Source organism: Bombus huntii, chromosome 6 (genome assembly GCF_024542735.1).
Source record: "Bombus huntii isolate Logan2020A chromosome 6, iyBomHunt1.1, whole genome shotgun sequence".
Classification (NCBI taxonomy): domain Eukaryota; kingdom Metazoa; phylum Arthropoda; class Insecta; order Hymenoptera; family Apidae; genus Bombus; species Bombus huntii.
The window spans coordinates 12,725,036-12,747,262 of record NC_066243.1 but is presented as its reverse complement, the minus strand read 5'-3'; the positions used below and the strand labels follow the sequence as shown (position 1 = coordinate 12,747,262).

At 33.1% G+C, this 22,227-nt stretch overlaps 1 protein-coding gene across 13 annotated transcripts in view; it reads right to left on the bottom strand.

Moving 5' to 3' along the window:
• LOC126867115 (uncharacterized) overlaps window positions 1-22,227 on the bottom strand; it is a 155,871-nt gene that overhangs the window by 99,256 nt on the left and 34,388 nt on the right. For 5 of the 13 annotated variants that reach the window (XM_050621288.1, XM_050621287.1, XM_050621285.1 and 2 more), the window contains exon 2: window positions 7,160-7,244. The exons of the other annotated variants lie outside the window; for them this stretch is intronic. The gene's annotated coding sequence lies outside the window, so the exon portion shown is untranslated. The remainder of the gene's footprint in view (window positions 1-7,159; window positions 7,245-22,227) is intronic. 13 annotated transcript variants of the gene reach the window in all.

Sequence of the window (22,227 nt, the reverse complement as noted above, 5' to 3'; positions counted from 1 at the left end):
CGAGAATGTCGGTCAACAGGCGTTCCAGCTAAAAGGAACACGGATAAGCCATTCTGGGGTTGAAAGAGCGGCATGAAGAGTGTACACTCGCGTGAACACACGCTTCCTAGCAACGGAGCAACAACCGAACAGTCACGTGTGGGTGGCCGACAAAGACCGCCCAGCTTAGCTGGCACAAAGAAAATTTTAACAGTCTGTCGATTACATGTAGGTACGCGTCGATACTGTGCCTTTGTCTCTTCGCCAGCTAGCAACGTAGACGTCGATTCAGCAGCACGTGAAATCTCGTTAATCGTTGACGCGTGTCGCGCCTCGTCGTTGAATAAGCCAACACGTTTCGCGCCAAGCTTTTACAGCTAGCAAGCTTTTAAACAGAAGAAGAGAATCGAGTAGAACCTCGACGTTTTTGGAACGCAAGAAGCAAGCACGACCCTCTGAAGCCTTCGCTCAGACAATGGATTGATTATATGGCTGAGAAAGACTGACGGTAGAATTGTCAGGCGAGATGAAAGACGACAGGAGCGTGGATATCTATAGAGTAGACGAAATCGTGCCGAATTTTATAAATGATAGTACTATAAATGAGAAATGGTAGGGATGTAGATGAGTTATGTGGTCGTAGAAGGAATTGGAGGTAGGAACGAAGTTGCAACGCGAGTTTCAGATGGGAACGATCGAAGACTGCAAGATTTAACTTCTCTGTTGTTCGAATTGTGCTAAATAAGTCTTGTTTGGAATAAGCAAGTGAATAAGTGATTACCAGATTGCAGATTTTTATGTATTTGTGAAAAATTTGTCGGAAATGTAGAAATGCATGAAATGCACATAATATGTAAAATATTATTACGTATGATCCATTTTTTTACAACTATCTGAAACCTAGATATTATTGTTAGGTTTAGTCTTTTGCTCAGGGAGTCAGAAATTACAATAGATCTAGAAATTAGTTTATGATCGTGGAATCACACGTTTGCGGACCAGACAAATTACTAGGGCTGTGTATCCTCAATATTTAGTCACATGTCGTAAATCCGTAACTCAGAGTACCTATTAGTACCTATTAGTGAGCAGAATTCTTTCTCGGTGGAAGCTCGACTCCTCACTAACATTGAACCAACTTGGTGGATGCTCGAGAATTAGACGATTTATACGAGAGGGTAAAACCGTCATTAATTCACCGTAAACGTCTAGATCCGGTTACTTAATGTAATTTGTTTTTTTTTTTTTTTTTTTCTACAATGGAAGTTTCATAAGTTTTCGCATAGTTTAAGCTAGAACAAAGTAAAACATTTGTATACCTCATCGAGAGGTTGATCCTTTAAGAAGGATTTTTTATAGTCGACACACCACCGTGCAAAAAACATCAATATTCGCACGTGATTTTCACTAACACGAGCAGTAACGATACAATCCACACAAGCACTAGCAACGTAACTTTCCACGCGACTGAAATACGATTCAAGAAGCAAGAAGCTGCGTCGTGTAAAACGCACACAATGTTAACAAAGATATATCGTTCTACGGAAAAAAAACCTGTGAGAAGAAAGTAACAAACCGAGAGAGAACTTCTTTATACATCAATCGAGACGGTTCTTGCTGGAGAGTTTAGGACAATTTTTACGTGTCGTACGTGCAACAAGTTACGACCGTCATTTGTCTGAAAATAGTTCCGCTAACATAAAAAAAAACAACGAAAGGAATATTTTTACATTGCAGATGAGGTAAACAACAAATATTCTACGCGTGGTAACGAGCAAAAGAATCACCGTAGAGAGAAAGATAAAATGGATTTAATCGATGGAAGTAACAGTAAGACAATTTCGAAGAATATAGGCGGCGAGAAAACTACATAATGGAATTATTTCGCATAAAAGAATCGTAACGCAAAAGAACAACTGTGGAATTGCTGGAAACAGTAAATTCTGCATAAACGAAGATGCTATAAAGTTCTTACAATTAGAATGAGCCAGGCGGTAATACGAAATAGGGTAATAACTGAACTGACAATAAAATCAATCTGACGGTAAAATCCTCTCAAATGGATAATTCTTGGGGTTATAATAGGCACTAGGAACGAACAAACGAGTAATGGAACATTCTTATCAATTTATAACCTCGTAGGAAGATGTAAAACAAGACTATGAAACCGTAATAGAAATCGTTATGAAGAAATGTTATTTTCCATTGAGATCTAATTTTATAGTTTGTACAATTCTAAAAATTCACCTGGAACTTAAAACTCTTGACTCGTTTGCGTTTAAACGTCATCGAAATTTTAAGATGTCGCAGAAATTTATCAGAACATGACCAACATACTTGAAAACATAATAAGAAGACAACGCTTGATCAAAACTGACGATTTCCACCTGTGTTTACAATGTTCAACGAACACCGGAAATAAAATAATTCTTGGTCCTCCGAAGGAAAATTTCAATCGAGATAAATCCAGTTTTTCGCGAGCTGCAGCGAATTCCTTGTTCCGTATCTTCCAGTCAACCTAGTCGCGATGTTTTGCCAGTAAATCCGAGTGGAAGTAAACAGAGAAGAGAAGAGAAGGTAAGAAATTCGAAGAGGGACGAGAATGTTGGAATAAAAGTGAAACGAGAGGCATTTCTTCATCGAAGGTTTTGCTGTTTCGTAGCGACGTGAACAAACGAACCTCTTGCTTTTTGATTAATGTCTCCGAGGAGACGAACAGATGAGAAAAAAGTGTCGTCGTGTTCTATGAAAGCTGCTCGGCAGCAAAAACATGGAAAATAATGGAGGAACAGGTGAAGATACGGGCTTGCAGATTGATGAGTGTTATGTTGAATAATGTTTCGAACAGACGCGTCGAAATGATGCGATTTGTTGGAAAATCTCCTAGCGTTCGCAACTAAATTGTTATTGTAATAGTGTTTATTGTATCAGATAACAGAAAGAATGTGTTAAATTATATATGAATGAAGCTTTAATCGAAATCTAGAATGAAATATAAATACGTATCGAAGACTAAACTGTATATAAATAAAGCTATATTAACACATATTCAATTTTTTATTGTTCATTATTAGATCAGTGGCACGTACACGTAGACACTTGTACATGAAATAAACAGTCAGCAACGAGCTAATATCGTTTGATTAAAAATTCGCGAACGATAAATATAATTCGCGTTTGTAATTAAAATGTCACGAGGATGAATATTTATGTGGATTTAACTTGAAAAGTGCGGAGACTGGTTGAATTCTCGTTGAATCGTAGATAATGATAGTATATAGAAGAGAGATCTTTCCTAGCGTCACGGCAATTTATCATAGCTGGAAAATAAAAGTATTTATCCACTCTAATCTGAACATTCGACAAAATAAATGAGAAACGAGGTATAATCTGGAAATAATGAATTGAACTCGAAGATGGTAAGATTAATCAACGTTTCGTGTTGGAATAGCTAAAACAGGCAATCACCTTACTACAACATCGCTTTATATGGATTCAGCTTCGAAACTGTTATTATAAATTCATCAAAAGATCTCCCAATTTACTCGAATTCATAAATAAATAAGACGGTAATATGAATTTCTATGTACGTCAATTTATTATGAATACACGATAACGCGATATTCAATAAAGGATTTAAATGGCTAAAATGAAATCAAGTCGAAAATGAATATTATTTAAAGAAAAGTGTCTGTATAAAAACGCTAATTCGAAATGGAGGAAAGAGGTTTCCGCGTCTATAGTTTTCAGATAAAATCGTTGAACAAATGTTTTATCAATTACTACGAACAAATATCGGAAATTATATTGTACCAGTTACACATATGTTCGAAGTTTGAATAAATATTATTCGCTATTATCTTCTACATTATCGGAAACTCTATCGACTAGACATCTTCGGAAAAATATTCATTTCCGCCCAGGATGCAGGGATTACGCGAACCTTCTGCAAATTTCCATCAAAACAAATACTTTGTTACCGCTCTAACAGTTTTTAGTAATATTAATCCAGGAATATTCACGATAATGAAATAATTATAATTGTAGTATTTAGTACGTGCAGATTACGCGAATCTTTTATAAAATTGTGGTTCGATTATTTATTAACAGTTTCAATCATAAGTTATAAAAGTTCCAGGGAAATTTTCAGGAAAATTACAGTTATACTGTTTCATACTACGATACAGAGGAGAATAATATTTGAAAAATTAAAAATATGAAATATAAAAATGGTTCTATAGAAAAATGTTCTATAGAAAAAAGTTTGTGCACTTTTCAGACTTCGTTAATATCGGTTAAATTAAACTAATTTTTCAGTTAATTAACAGAACTCTCATCTTCTGACTGCTACGCTTAATGAGATTTTATTCCATTATTATGAACCTCGCTCAGTTAGATCTTCGTTAAAAACTAGATGAACGTAAAAAAGACAAAACCAGGCCCATGCAATTACAGATTGTACTGTTTTAATAAATTCTAATAACAACACAGTACAACTACGTAGAAACAGGATAAAATCGAGAGCAGATTGATTAAACGATTCAATCATTACGATGTTAAGAAGTATTTAACCCCGTTTTAATGGACTTGTAAACTAACTCTTAGATTAATTAATTGCACCTACGATTTACTTTTACGGTATCTCAAAGCGTAAACAATTCGATATCATATGTTTTATACTAAAAACATCAATAACGTAATTTTTAATTTATATCAAATTATTTCATAGTTACACAATGTTGTATCATAAAAATGTTCTTAATCTTCGATTAATACAATTCGCCTTTTCTTTTCCGTCACAATAATAGCCAATCGATTATTAAGAGTCAATAAACATCAACTTGACTATACTGCGATAAACATATACTACTGATTGTTGGAAGAAGAGCAATTTAACGAGAAAACTGAAACAAACCTTGTCTTTCTTCTTATACGTATACCCACCATCTTCGTTAACAAAGTAATCTATTTACACAACCATTCTTGTTTACACACACGTACATACGATACAAATAATAATGTGTTTCTATGTGCAAATATTGAATATTATCAGATTGATGGAAAAATATCGTCCTTCTTATTCTTTAAAAGGAACAAAATTAAAAGTATCGACGCACTATCTCTTGTCTGAAATAATACCTTTACACATTGAATTGATACATTGATATCAAATACTTACGTCCTTCAATGTCATTATAAATAAAGAAGTAGCGTATTTTTTTCAAAATACTCAATAATTTTGTTGAAGAAGATTATGAAAGAAAATACTCTTTTTTTAAATACGCTTACTAAACTGTTTTCATACAACAAGATGGTGCATAGAAATGAAGGAAATTGCTAAACTAATTTAATTAGAAAATATGTAATATGAATGTCTATTAAAGTTTGTAATTAATTGCAGGGTTCCATTAAAATTTCATATTAATTGTAACGTTCGATTGAACCATTACATTTCATTTCCTCAATGATATTGTAGAACATTATCAAACTCAACCTAATATACGCTATCTCAACCTTCTCGAAACGCAATCTGCAACTCCAATCCTCTATTATTTTTCCCAATTTTCCTGCTCTCGTATTCAATTAGCTCTGTAATAATTAACGAAAACACAATAACATCGCGTATGAATTATTTCACTGGCACTACGAGGCATTTTATCAAAACAATTCAAATTTATTAATTAGGAATGCAAATAGTCGCGGCAGAAGTAAATCCTCTAGCGTATCCCCGCAGCTCGTCAATAATTTACACGGATGTTATCTTGTCGATCGTCAAAGCTCGTCGGCAGGAACATCTGCATACCGTGCAATTAATAGTTCCGCCCGATTATGGTAAACTGCGGCCTATACGTGATTCGCGAACCGAATTAGTGGAACATTACTGCTAACGGTTACATTCCGTGCATCTTTATTCGGACAATAAGGGACAACACAGGAATATTGTTATCGTGGATAATCGAAGCTGCTTTTGATATATTACCATAATGAATTGCTGGAGAAATTAAATAATCGAACGTGATAAAAATAAGAAAAATTTGAAATTATCGAGTTTCTAGCTCTTTCATAATGTAAGAAAAATTTAAACAAGTAGCAATCATTTTTTCTAGACAAACTTCTTTGATATATTCTATGTATATATGTAAATTACAAAAAAGGTTATAAATTAAACGGTGTTAAATGTTATAGGTAGTTTGAAGATTAATTAAAAAATTATAAGAAAGATACGAAATATGAAAAGAATGGTAATTGATTTCAGGCCGTAGTACAAGAGAAGAATAGAATCCCCCACTTCGAAATGTCTACCATCCCTGTCAATAAATAAATACGAGACTGAAAATAGTGTAGAAAATCAAATTCGTTAGTCAACGAAGTTCATTTCGATTTTATATCGTTTATTTTATTATATTATTTCAGTGAATCGATCATCGACACTGTTCCTTTCCCAAAATTTTCCACACGTAAAAAGTTAGTAACATGAAGTAACATAAAGCATAAAGTGGGACATATATAAAAACACCAAAAATTTTGTAACACCTTAGAAAATGAAAAATGATAAACAGGACGCTTTATTAAGTGTACAAATCAATCGGATGCCTTTATATGCAATTCATCGTAACTCTGTTCTAAATTTAAAAATTTCTCTTATCATTGTAAGAATTCAATTTAAGTATTTAAATTATACTTTTGTTGATTATATTTTGTGTTATTCTACACCGCTGACTATCTGGAAGATTGAAAGCTATTTTGCTTTTGATAATATGTTTAATTGCGTAAATAACCGCCTAATTACAAATTACATGTGATGAAGGCACCGAATCAACTTGTACATTTAATAATTAAGCAAAACAGTTATGTTTCCAGTGAGTGTCGTTGCCGTACTTAGTAATTAAAAGAATAAGGTGTGCATCAAAAGTTTCATATTTTCATGATGCAGATATACACAGTCATTATACGATTATATCCTAACATAGCTGTTTCAATTAGTACTCGAAAGGAGTATAATTACTGTTGGATACAGTTTATACTCAGGGAGCTGAAATTGTAACAGCTATTAAGACACGTGTAAGAAAGGTGTTTTGCTTATGGTAATATCGATATAGTGACATGAAAAGGAAGTACATCAAGATTTCGTAGGGACGTAATTAGTAGTCGCGATGTAGTTATCGATTAATTTACTCACAAGGTAAGTTACCCAGATGTTAAATTAGTTTTGAAGAAAAAAGACGGTCGAAGGAAAATGGTGTCAAAGTCCGTCATAAGCAGCTCTGAAAAATGAATATAAATAATTTTCTGTTTATTTCCAAAGTTCTTTCGTACACACACAAATAAAACAGTTAAAACGGAAACAAGAAACATCAATGTAGCATATGAGATCGATAACGGATGTTTAAAAATTTGTTAAATATTGTGATGGGGACATTAGTGATTTGAATGAAAAGTTTAACGCGCAAGCTCGAAACAAAATTTAGTGTATTAATGTATAACTTAACATCCAACGAAATATTGAATTTTATCATCTTACGGAAATTCTTCATAAAATTCTTAATATTATCAATTGTCTATTAGAATAATTTTAATACACAAAACATTGAAACTACTAAAATTTTTTTATTAATTTTATAAATTTATACTTTACATTCTCGCGTATTAATGCTTTCGTCGATACTTCATGTTACTATTTGAAAAATATTTTTATTAATACTTCAATATTTTACATTTCCCGTTATTAATATTCTATAATTCCTACGTCACTACGCTATTCAGAGAACCTACGATTCGACACAGAGAATAGCAGAAAATGGCTTTTTCAAAAGTTACACGATCCCACAAAGTTACACTATTAAAGGAAACAAGATGAAATCGTGAGTAAAACTACGATCCCTTTAAAGTCGGGCAAAGGTAAAAGGCACACGTTTGAACGCCGTTCAGAAAAGATTTCCCTCCGATACTACCACTTTACCTTGACACGTGCTTTGCATTCGTCGTCTCCGTGTCTACGATCGATGAACCTCCGATTCGAGACGTACGAAAACGTCGACGAAAACTAGATTCGCCACGGAACGTGACGTGTCCCGGCCATGATTTTTCCCTCGCTTGAAATTTCACTGAAATTTCGGCACGTAACCTAATAATCGAACTTCGCTCCATAGAGACTACGAAAGCGAGTTTGCGACGAAAGCGTGAAACGACGACGTTTAAACGTCGAACAGGGATCGAACTTGGTTCCCAGTCTTTGTAATAGAATTATTATTGCGGAGTTACCCTTTTCTGCAGGGGTAAAAATAATAAGAGAGAAAGGAGGAGAAAGTTCGAAAGGGTCCTACACTTTGAAATTCGTGTTTTATTTGATTGATTTGGAAGTTTAGTTTCATGGAAGTATGAAGAATAGGGTGAGAGAAAATGATATGATTGGATTGATCTGTTGGATTTGCAATGTAGAAAAATTCAATCGAAATAATCTCCTTTCCTTTTGATAAGAGTTTGACGCTTTACAGAAAGAGCTTGGAAATAAAACTAATTGCATGACTCATTCACATATCAAATTTTCCTTATAAACGTGTATTTAACTTACTATCTTACAACAAAACATCAAACGACCTCAACAATTTCATAATTTGCCTGAATCCAATATCCCCAACAATTAGACGAAGTATATAGTATCGATATAATTTCGTTTCTTCGTCCTTTCTTTCTCGCATATCTTTCTTAAATCAAAGCGACCCTTAAAATTAAATAAACTTGAATAAGTCAAACTCAGGATAGATCGCTCCGACATTACACATTCTCATCTTATCAAAAAAAAAAAAAAAAAAACAGAACCTGGTACTCCGGTAAATATTGCAACACCGATAACACCATCGAACAACTACATTGCTACTGGACTAAAATTCGAGGAGGCAAGACGTAACTTAGAGATACTCAACAATATACAATCAATTCTAACTGATAGAACATAATGTAAAAAAGCTCTAAAGTTTCTAGAAGAAATGTACTTTTTTCACCGTCTATAGAAGCATACAAACCGTATCAACTTGCTAGCTAACAAATAATTAAATAATTACTTAATAAATAACTAAGATAGCTGTGCCAAGAGAGCTAAGCATGTAAATATTATTTAACATTTATATATATTGAATACACGTAATCACTAATGCCTCACCAGCTAATGTAGCGATAAACAAGAAATATAACAGAACTTAAATAACATATTCAAATATAAAATTAAGCAAATGGATTATATACTAAGCTTTCCTTAGAACCATGTATCCACTTCATCATCTTCCAATGAAACCAAACAGCCTGAAACCTTCCACAATTACCCAAACTCCGATGATTAAATTCCAACCGGTCCTTCGCCATCTCCGCAAACATCTCCTCCAATCAACGCAATTGTGAGAACCAAATATATTCAGACAATAGACCCCTGTCTTATGCCTAAGGAAATAATCTGCAAGATATACACAAGCCGCGGAAACGAATCGAAACAGGTCACACAAAGAGCCGAAAAAGGGACAGCTAACGATCGAAGGAACGCTCTGTCAGCCCCTCGTTGTCCAGGGACTTAAGCTCCATCGATTTCGCATGGGGGTTGCGTTGGCCCGCGATATTAGCCCCATGGCATGAAGTACGCGTGGCTTTTTCAACGGGATTTTACACAGAAAGGAGAAAGTATGGCCAAGAATAAAAGGGAAGCCATGGGCGACGAGATTGAAGGCGAGGAAAGATAAATAGGCGGCCGGAATGGCGTATTGGTGTTATGAAACGGGAAATCGCGGCGAAAAGGGAGGAGCAGCGCACGTCGAAATCATGGTATCACGGGATTTCATTGGAAAATAAGGGGACAGAGTGTGACGTGACTTCGGATCTCGTTTGACAAGCTGGCTTGTCGGACCAACTCTGATTTTAGGATAGTTTGGTCGAATTTTAGTTGCAGAAGGTCCACCAGTGTGCTTTGTCACGATAATGTAACAAACCTGGGTATTATGTAAATATTTGATTATTTGGAAAATTCGTGGACCACAATGGTGCAAAGATTCTACAATCGAAATTTAATGTATTTTTTACAAATTGCAATTTTTCCATCTCAGCTATAATGGCCATCGTCATTTCTTCAATGAGAATATCAATACATTGATTACAAAATATGTTTCCAATAATTCTTTGGAGACTACTTCATACGTAGTTTCATAAGAATCAATGATTTATATTTGAAATCTCTGTGTTGATATTACTGCGATTTCTTCGGTGTCTCATCTTGGAAATGGATTTATCGAACCCAATACGTTACGTCTTTCCCTTTCTTCTTTATCTTATAGTACACATTTTTATCAAAATCTTTTATTAACACGAACCTTACCACAGCCGGTCAAATGACTGGTTTCAAAATTCAATTAACATGGTACGTTCGTTACTATTTCTTTTGTTCATTTAACTTCATGTAAATTCTTACGTTATCTGATTAATCAATTTCTCAATTTTGTTGATATAAGAAATTACATAAAGTTAGATGGACAAAGGAAATAACAAGGAATATAGAATTTTAAATTAAATTTGAAAATCCAAATTTCTTTTTCAAATACAAATCCTAATTCATTTAATCCATAGACATTCTTTTGTAGACGATTCTCATAGCCACATTCACATTCTAGATGCTTGTCTCTACTGCGGAGACCACGATAGATGTATAACAGATGCCGTGACGTGGATGGGAAAGCAGTTGCACGAACGATGAACAAGAGACGTTGCTGGAGAACACACAAGCTTTGTCTAATTCCTATGAATCCCTCTGTAATCTATGAATTCTGCTGTAGGTTTACAGCACGCGCGGCACGAGCATGTAAAACATTGATTTAGACGAGCTTTGCGTCAGCAACAAGCATTCGTAGCTTCTCTAAAATGTGAAAATAACAGCCGAAAGTTTAAAAAAGGGTAGACGGAATTAAGATAATATTTTATAATATTTTACTCGTCCGAAAATCACAAATTTTTCCACATATTTAAAAAATCTGAAGATTAATTTACTCTTTTACTTGTATTTAAATTACTGTTTTAAGCTTAGCTTTTAAGGTTTCTTTTACAAATATCTAAGAAGTATGTAGGAAGGAATTACCACACAGAAGGAAGAAAGATACGATTAAAAACGATTCAAAGGATACATTACGGATAATTTCAAATAATTATGCTATCGCTTTATATTTAATCCTTTGACAACGTAATAAAATAACGATGAATTGAAAACGAACGATTTAGAAAATTATTTCCTTCTCGTCGAGATTTCTTACGTGTTTCTAGAAATCTGCACTTGCACTTATTTACTCGTGTACGTTCACAATTACACGTTTATAAGAATAAAAGTATTTGTCGGCAAGAAAGAGATTAAGATAATCGATACAACGAAATCGGGACAAGTTATATATGTCATAACTTAATATCTGGAAAGAAACTTGCAGCCAAACGTCATATTGATCGGTTTGATGCTCGAATTTCAGTGAGCTGACCGAGAACTGATTTCCAAGATCGGCATAGTTCCCGTGGCCCGCAAAATCTGGAATCGTGTCTGACGCGTCCGGGTCAGAATCAACAGTTTGCTCTATCGATTAGTCGCCACTCGCCGTGGCTTACGAAAAAGAGCGGAAGCGTAACCTTACTGACAACAGCAGGGAATCTTGGTGGAATCTAGGTTTCCACGTGTCGAGGGGGGCACGTTCTCGTTTCCAAGACAAACAATACTCGAAGACGCTCGATAAATGAAACGAAGAATAAATAAAAGTATTATATAAGAGCGCGATACCTCACCGTTCGTAAAATATTGTATTTCTGCTAGATTTAATGCATTCTTTATATATATATATATATATATATATCGCGGTATAATTAAGAGTACAATCAGATAACGGGTGATTTTACACGAAAAAAAAGTCGAAGATATGATATAAAATTTTATTATTGGAGGTACGGTTTTCGAGAATTTATTGATTTTATAAATTTATGAGTTATTTTTTATTTTATGAACATTAAAGAGAAAGAGATTTCGTTGATTTTATTAATTATTTTCGATTTGCATTTTTAAATACAAACAAATGCACTTGGTTTCATTAATTCTTCTTGACTTCGCAATCTTGAGCAAAAATATAGATCTTGTTCGGTTCTTATTTAAAAATCTCAGAGAAAAATAAAAATTAATTTTATGAATGATTTTTTATTTTGAAACCATAAAAAATTTGATTGAATTTACGAATCAATCATTTTACGTGGAGCCTCAAAGAAGAATAAAGTTAGTTACTTATCCACGACGTAATGTAACAGCATTTAATCGAAGCCGAGATCTCCTCAACCAACGACATTACTTTTATATCTGTCGACAATTTATTTTTATTTCTCTCGATATCACGTCGATATTAAATTCATCTTCAACTAACCTCGTCCTAATTTCATTAATCCGATATTTACCCATGACCGAGACTTTTATTTACATTAATACTTTTACGTCGCCCTCTCCAATATCGATTTCTCGATATTTTGTTGTCATCGATTGTAGTTCACCTACGTATTTAATTAAAAAATATTTTATCGTATCTTTGCCTCGGTTCATCTTTTCAACACGGAAAGGTGATATGAAACATCGATCGTGCTGCATTCAGAAAAAGGAAAACAACTTTCGTATTCGTATCGAATTTTTTAAATTCGAAGAACGTTTAAACGAAAGTTTAGTTTAGTTGGAAAAGCTAACACGAACCGATGTACGCAATTCTAGTTTTGTGACCTACTTTTCCATCGGTTATTTGTCAAAACTTGTTCAACCATGTGCATTTTATATTTACTACGTTCTAATAAATCTCGGTAGAAACAAATATTACGTGCTAACACAAACATTGTACGCAAAGTTGCAACAAGGGACTAGCGATCGTATGAATTATTACGTCATGGTGCCAGCTATTTGACGCGTTCGATATTCGATGGTTTTATCGTTTGAATACTTACATATATAAATGCATTTCTTTTCTGTGGAAAAAGTTTCATTCTATGATAAATTTCATATTTATAGATATTCACAAGCAATACATTTTACGTAACATTATACATATGTATATCAATAGAGAAAAGGAAACAAAGCCAAGGTATGCTTCTGATAAATATTTCTTTTATTCTGAAATAATGGAGAAAGAAAAATTATACATGACACACTTATATTTTAAGTAAACGTGAAGTATTCAAATTACTGGATACAGTGCTTACGTTACGTTTTATACATTTGTCGTCAAAATCTTCATAAATTATTTGCAGATATTTTGCAACATAATATTTCAGTCTTACCTTTATCTATAAAACTGAACAGAGTAAAATTTGTATAGGAAACCTCAAAATACTTTGTGTACACAAAAGCTTTATTAATTTCACAGTTCAATATCTCTCGATTCTATTGGTTGGAAAAAGAAGCTTTCCATCGATAGGAGAAAAGGGATCATGGGTCCTGGTTGCCAGTTTAATTTGAAAATCGGAGATAGTGGTAGGGAAAACAGCAATTTCCGTAGCTGTATTCCCAGCCAAAAAGGAGGGTGCAAATCGGCAAACCGTGACTGAATCAATTATCCGTCTCTGATCTTCCAATCCCTTCTGGTCCCATTTTTACACGCAGTTGAATTCAACGGATCGGTTCGTTTTCACCTTTCTTTCATCCTACGCTTATACCTCATTTCGTTTCTCTGTTTCCTGTTTACGAAAATTCGGATAAATGAATATCTCGAATTGGGTCATAAAATGGGTGAATTTCGAATCACCCGATACGATGATTTATTTCAACGAGCTACAAGAAGATTGAAATGGTCTTTTGGATAATTATAGTGGAACGTGGTGGATTTTGGTGATTTATTTTAATTGCCGTAACGACAAGTGGAGAGGGAATTTTATTCGCTGGAAAATATCTTGACCAAGTTAAGGATACTTGATGAAGAACTGTGGAAATAATAGGTTTTGCGCTGCGAATTAATTGTTTTACTATTCTAATTGCTTTTTTAATTCATTAGTGATCTTTGAACTGGTTGAATTATATACATCTTCGTTATCGGATGACGTAATTAGAGAAATTTTCATATTAGGTATAGTTGATATAAGTAACTATAATTATATAATAACTAATCGTAAGAATTGACATAATAATATATGATTAACTTGTGAATCAGTTTTCTCTGAAAATTTTATTCGTAAATTTCTCTGTTCAATTTTACGTTAAAGTTTTTCTGAAAACGTAAAAATCTTCGCTCTTTTAAACCACAAATGCGATCGAGACATGAAAGTTCAAGGATCATAGCAGAGGTTAATCAAACCAAGGGAGGGATCGTTCCAAATATCGTTCGATCGGCGTTCAGAATTTATGAAAATCATCAGTGTTACCACGTTTCGCAGTTCGTTACCGAGAAGCTCGCCTAAATAGGGTACATCGGAGCAACCGATGCGACGGGTAAATTCACTGGAAACTTCAGAAGTTACGAGGTAGGGAAAGGAGGCCAGCCAGTGGCTTTACGAGAGCACCGCAACCGCTGTGACGATGCTGTCCGCAACAGAGGGACCAGACGCGGACGGTTCGAAAATTTGAGAAGCCCCAACAGGACTCTGTTGAGTACGAAGAAATTGAAACTTCCTCGAGAGAGTTCGACATTGCATGTCCGTCTATCTCGTCCTCTTCTCTCCCTCTCTCTCTTTCTCTCTCAGTCTTTGCATTTGCTCAAGGATCCTTCTGAAGGAACTTCATTTTGTACAAACTTTCTTTACGATAAGGTCACATTTGATAAAGGAAAACATAGAAGGATTATTCGGTAAAAATACAAGAATTAAACATATTTGTCACAGTTTGATCATTTAATGCTAAAAATATATTTTTGTCCATAAGTATTACGATATATCCTGGTTTTAACAAGACCTAACTTTTCGAGGAAACGATTAATCGATCAAAATTTTGCAAAGTTCGACTTAAGATAATGATTTGAGAATTTATAGAAATTATTCGTGAAAGTTACAAGAGGAACATGATAAATTAAGAATTATCCTATAACTATTAATATCGCTAAAAAGATTCGATTGCTTGGTAGACCTTTAACTTTGCAAACCTCAGAAATTTTTTTAGAATACAGATTTTTTTGTATATTCAGAGATCCAACGTAATTCAATTACAATTTTTTATATTTCTATTTCACAACTGCAATTTCGTTCTTTCTCAATTACCGACGACGTTGAATCAAAGTATCACTTTCAATTAAAAACCAACATCCCCTACGAATATTTCTCTTTACTTTCACATGACAACTAACCAACATTCAAAACAAGCATCGCCACGTTATTCTTCTCCCTTTCGAAAACATTCCAACGTAAGAGTGTCAATCTCTACATAAATAGAAAAAAAAGGATCTGTTTTTTGTCGGTTAACGACCTTTGTTTCTTTTTCTCTTTTCTCAACAAATCTTTTCCTTCTCTTTGTTTTCTTTCTTTTTTGTTGATGTTGTATTTATAACAGCGAGCAATTTATCGAACTTAGCAAGTTGCTTGTAATAAACAAAATAACTGAAATAATTGAATTGGAACGGCATACGATAGATGTAAATGCTAAAAAAAAATAAAGGACGATTTTTTGTCAATTAGTTAGGTATATATCAGTATAGGTCAACCTTATAAACCAAGAAATCGAATCGAATTGCACCTCATCATCATGAAACGAGAAAGTTCCGAATAAATCCTGCGAACAAAGGATTTCCATGGAAACCGTATGATAATTAACGAACATGCTTCTCATTAGTACACAGTCACCTGATATCGTTAACCGGATACGAATCCAGCGCGATGCTGATTCTGCATTTATTAGATTTCTACTAAATATTCGTTATTGAAGCACGAGCAAATTTTATCTGGAATTTCGGTTCATGTAATACGATAAAAAAGAGCAACTGTTTTCGAAGAATTTCAATTAAAAAAAACGAACACGATTGAATGCTGTACAAAAAATAAACGATACAAAATACATTCATTTAACGTTTTTTTTAATAACTTTGTGCGTAGGTAAAAAGTTAATAATAATAATAATAATAAATAAAAGTTATTAATCCAGTGAGTTTTTAATCAAATTACAGTCGATGCAAAATTCGTTGTAAAACAATATGTCATTTTAAAGTACACCAAATTGTAGGAATGTAGAATTAAAAAAGTATATGTCTTATTACTAACTTTTTTTACGGAATTGGAATTTATAATTTGTTGACACCATAAAAAGGTAGTAAACATTGCTCTTAGTCATTAACTAGAAATTCAGGAAATTTCATACAGCGTTACCACGATTTTAAGGAAATATTTACATACTTGTGAGCAATAATGTAAAAAATATAGTATATTTCTAAGTAATTAGAGTACATCTAAAACCCATTAATTAAATCATTTTTACGTCTGTTTCAATGAACTTTGAGGACCCGAGTGAGATGTTAAGTTAGAATAACACGAGCATACAAATGGTTATTTCAAACAGTAAAATATTATTGATATCGAGTATGATTTTATTAAGCAAGAAATTTATTATTTCACTATTTAAAAAAGTAATCATAATGAACGACGGTAATAAAAATAGACGTTCCGAATATTTTTCGAAGCACGTCAAGAAATTATGTAGCATTCTCTTCGTTTTCCAACTGTTATTATCAAACAACTCTCCCAATGTATATTTTACTCGTAATTTATTCAGAATGTTGTAAGTCTTGGCCGAGCGCAATCAAGAATCTGTTTTCGAAACGACGACGTTGTTAAAGTAATATATTTTAGGCGACAACGACATTTTTTAGCATTTAAATTTGTTTTAATTAAATAAAATCACAGTCATTTCGATATTCAATTAATGACCAATTTTTTTTTTTTTTTTTTGATCTATCCGTTAAAAGAAAGCATTCCTGATTTTGTTAAGTTTATAATTAAATTCATAAAATGTAAAATTTTTATACGTTTCATTTTTATTACTTCAATTTTTATTTTCTAAAGGATTCGGTTACAGCTATCTTTGTTATTGGTTAGACTCTGAAGAGAAAATTACATTTTTCCTTCTACGGTTCTTTTTATTAAAACTCAATTTAAATCTCGATTAGATTTCCAAGGTTTCTGATTAAACATCCCTCGAGTCTAGATATCTAGACTCAACCTGAGAATCAACCAAACCATGGAAATACGGTATTACACAGTCATTTAAAAAAATGTTAGTTTGCAATATTCGCTGAATATAATCAAGCAATCAAAGGCAAATTCTTCGGAATCTGAGAAGTAGCGATCTATACATGTAACAGAATTTTATCTACCGATCGAATATATGCAAATACGATTTCTACCTATATACGTACTTCTAAATTCTAAAAACTGAATATAAACTTTTAATCCTTTCAGTGTTAAAATCAAAACTCCATTAAAATCTCAAAGGATAGCGATAAATATAAATAGAATTCCACTTATTCGCTGAATATACAACACAGTTCCATTTGTCGACAAACAAACCAATTTCACAGTACTAACAAATGAAATCTAACTATATCTACATCTTTTATGTATAACATAATACATCGAACTTAAAATCCACGTTATACAAGACTATAACTAAATCAACTAAAAACTATAATAAACTAAACTAAGCTAAATAACCAAATAAAATAACTTAGAATACGATGTTATAGTACCTATGAAATATTATTTTATCCCACCGACAATTACTGTTACCTCTGCTTCATTTAACGATAATCATCATCCTTTTTTCGAAGATCTTAGTCGATAGCCCTATAATTTCCGGCGTTATCGACGTCCTGTCACGAACAGACATCGAACAACCGATATCTCGTTGGAAACAGGCTTTTGCACAAATAAAAGGTGTACCAAATACACGATGGTAAGTGAAAACGGCGTGGTATTCTTCCAACTTGTTGCTCGATTCTTTCTCTCGTTGATTTAAGCGGTTACTCGAGAACGCAGCCACCGACAAATAGAATGCTTTTCTCCAATAAAATGTCTTTCACAACACGTTTGAAGGATGAAAGGAAAAGTACGATCGGTTACATTAGTTTGTACGAAGCTTTAAAGTTCAGAAGCTTTAACTGCGTCAATTAATCCTACGTTGGGTCACAGAAATATTCGTACACTTTCAGTTGTCGTCTTCGAACGACTGATATTATGTCACGATACTACTTTCAAAATTCCTCAAGCTTTCTTCCTGTGATTTACATTTGAAAAATATTGTTGAAGAAAGTTGAAACATATTAAACGGGTGAAAAAACATTTGAAGATGCAAGAGCATATTTCTGTGCTCATAGAAAAAAAAAAAACAAAATACGGACAACAGCTTTCTCGTCGAATTCGAAACAGGGATTTTTGTATCTTTAACTTTCACCATGTACAAACGAAGAAATTTTATTTTCGAAAATTAAATCCCACGTTCTGACAAAAATAATTTTTGAACCGTGAAATCGAAGGTGTATACTAACGCAAGAACTACAAGATATGCTTTATGAATAACACTACAGAAATGACTTTGAAAATAAACAACATATGGTCCATTCATTTTCTTAATTGAACGTTGCTTTGCGCGTTGCATTTGACTTCAAATTACTTCAGCTTTCATGTAACATTTTCTCGATTAATTTGTCTTTGCACCGTGGTGAACGCTTTATTATTACTTTGAAAGTTGATTAATTTGGGAGAACGTTTCATAGCAACATGGAGTTTCCAATTCCATTAAAAAATCTTTCTCTGTCGAAGGTTATATAGCTTCAAAATATCTCTCGCTGTGCTTTATAGAATTTTTAAAAACTCCCACGATTCCAACATATGAAAATAAAATTAATGAATCTTTAAACCAGCAGCGTATCAAACTTGAATAACGTAAAAAGTAAACAAATATAGTATACTCTGTAATCTTTTTCCTGTTGTTAATATATAGAACGTACTGTAATCTCTCTATAGAGGTATAAAATGTTTCGATAAAAAAGAAGCAACAGGAAAAAGCACCGGAACCATGGAAAATTTTAACGAACAATGTTTTCATCTCGTATTTATTCTTCATAATTATAACCCAACAAAATCCACATGAAGCGCCGTGTATCGTGAAAATTATTCAGAAACACAGAACGCAAAATTTCGAATTCAGTCGAGTAAACGCGCCATTTTCGACCGAGTCAACGATTCTCAAAAACGACAATACATATCGATTACAGAGACTGGACGTCAAATATTTAATTGCTGTAATGAAAGTTCGTTCGCGTAGAAATTTTTTCCCCGAAACTGCCCGAATCGACGTTCGAACTTGTTTCTAATTGAAAGCAAACAATGCGACGCGTTGTGATCTAAAACGATGGAAAAAGCAAAAATAAGCATTTTCACTCGCCTTCTTCTACTATATCCCTTTTTTCAATTTTGAAAGTAAAATTAGTTAAAATCTTCTTTTTAATTTTCTTGGTATAAATTGAAGACTGCAGGAAGAAAATATAGTAAGGTCATTTTTGTTGATTTTCTAGCTTCAATTCTATTCAAAGGGTGGAAGAGAACTTTCTACATTCCTAATATTTATAGTTGGGGGGAAGAATTGTTAAACTTTCATGGACGGCCGTTGTACGCACAACGAAATTTTGCTCATAAATCTCTGTGAAACGAATTTCTCTTCCAAAAACTTCTTGCAAACCTTTATATAGAAATTTATAATGTATATCATGACATATATTACATATTAATGTATATGGTAAAAGTTTCAAGAAGTATCCTAGACATTTTTCGCATCTTTTTGCGAATAACAAAAATTGAACATCGATATAAACGACCTAGTTCATCCATGGAACGTATGAGAATATGTTTATCCATGGAGGATCTTTTTGAAGTATTTTAAACCTGAAGATACAAACCTTTCAGACACAGTTCATAAATCTATAAAATATCACGATGTTTTCTGAATGTGTTTTGAAATGTTCAAGAAAGTGGCAAAAATACATATGTTAGATAATATCAAAGCCAAATAAAAGGCAAAAACTAACAATAGAAAATTCCTTGGCAATATATTGAATTGTAATACTGTTCCTCTGTAAAACATGAAAAATGTAACCTACCACGTTCCTCCTCCGCGATCTTCGATTGAAAGCAAAAGATTGCGTAATAATATACAGCTTCGTTTTAAACGTTGTCAAATTAACGAATTCCTTTCGAAATTGTTATTCACAAGTTGTTTGAAAATTCTCCGTTTGCGTAACTCGCGATACTCCAAGAGAATTTCCTCTTGAAAAGGGAAGGGGGAAACCTTCCAAACCTTCCAAAGGAACACAAAAAGTCCACTCAATTTTGAAAGGATTTGCCTTAAAGAAAGAAACAGCAGTTTCCAATATGTTAAAAACAACTCGTTTCTATTTTTCTTTCTTGCTTTCGCTTCTTTTTCCTCTTTTTTAATAAAAAAGGGGAGTGTAGGATACGCCTAAGGGACACGGAAACCTTGGAGTATCCATCAGGGAATTTTTTAAAAACTGGAGAAGAGTAGTTACGTCATTTGGAAGGGCAATTCCTTGTAACGAAAAGGGGAAGCTTCGAAAACCTTAAGGGAACTTCCTTTCGGGGAGGAGAAAACTGAAATTTTTCAAGGGTAGCTACTTTTGTCTCCGTGGAATTATGTAAATTACAAAGTCTTCAGTTAAGAAGGATACGTGTACCACAATCGTTAATTTAAAATTTCTTCTCTTAAATTTTTGTATTTTCCCATATATTGTTTACATTATAAACATACGTTTTTGATACGTGTTACAAGATGCAGTAGAAAAATATATTCACGTAAGGATTTTATTGCGGGTATTCGAATACCTTTGTCTGTCACTATAGATATATAGGTATTATAAATATCGAATTTATGTATCGTATTACAAAAGAAATATCAGCGTGAAGCTCTTATATTTAGAATGCATTATTGAAAGGTATCAAAGAAAAGAAACATTACGATTATGCAAACAAACCGGGTCAAAATTTAAAAGTAAAATATCTACGAACTCGAATGTATAATAATGAAATATTAAACATTTTCCTACTGAAATCTACAATTTAAATTATCTGAAAGCCTAGTCAATTTTCAGATGAGCTTGTCGCTTCCACAATGTTTATCCATTACTCGATCGACCTGCAGTATGCGATATTCTGTTACAAAAATATTATGTATTACCTGAGGGACTTTTTTCATTAATACTTTTATTTCATTTAATACTTTTCTCTATGTTCCTTTAATATATAAAATAAAGAATAGGTAATTAAATAATACTCAATATCTAATGATAATAATATTCATTAATGGTATTAATGATAATTAGACCGTGGATTTTCATGCATTTATGACAAATTTTAATTCGCAAATATATACAAAATACATGTAACATACAAAATCATAAAGAGTATTCAAATTGAAGTATTTCTTACAATATTCGATGGTTAGATTGATCCTTATGTAGATTACATTTCCTTAGTTACGTTAATAAGGATATGAAATAAAAATCTGTAGTCTAATGGTAATATTGGAAGCGATTTTGCTGATCGATATTAAGTTACTATCAATTTATCTACTGTTAGAAATCGTAAAACTATTCCCGAGTTTCAAACAAACCTTTTAAACGATCCAATAATATTTAATATTCCTTCAATCCTCAAATAAACAATACCATGCACGATACTATCCAACAAATTTATCAGCCACAAGTTTCATAATGTTCCTGGAAATAAATTCACGCTCACATAACAATTCGCTGTATTTTGCCTCGAGCATAACAGGTGTATCGAAAAATATGCAAACAAATGTCAGTATTTCCCTGGTGAGACAGCATGGTCCTCGTTTCTCATCTTATCGTCTCCAAAGTGGAAAAAAAATATACGTGCATGAACATCAACACTCGTAATAATATAATCTTTGATATGATAATTTACCAAGCGATTTCCATGTTCTATGTTAGTTCTATTTCGATTAAATTCCACTCGATGAGAAAGACATACGCGAATGATTCGAATGTCTTCTAAAGATCTATTCACGTGAATGAATCGTCCTATTTTTCATGTAGATTAAATGTTCAAATCCCTGCAAGCACGTACACGCTGGAATATCACAATGGAATCGTATGCCTGACGCTTTACAAGGCTCTTTATAAAAAAACCAAGCTCCGTGAGGTTGTACGGAACAGAATATCCAACGTTGGCATTTTGTAGAATATAATATGTATGCTGTATGATAGA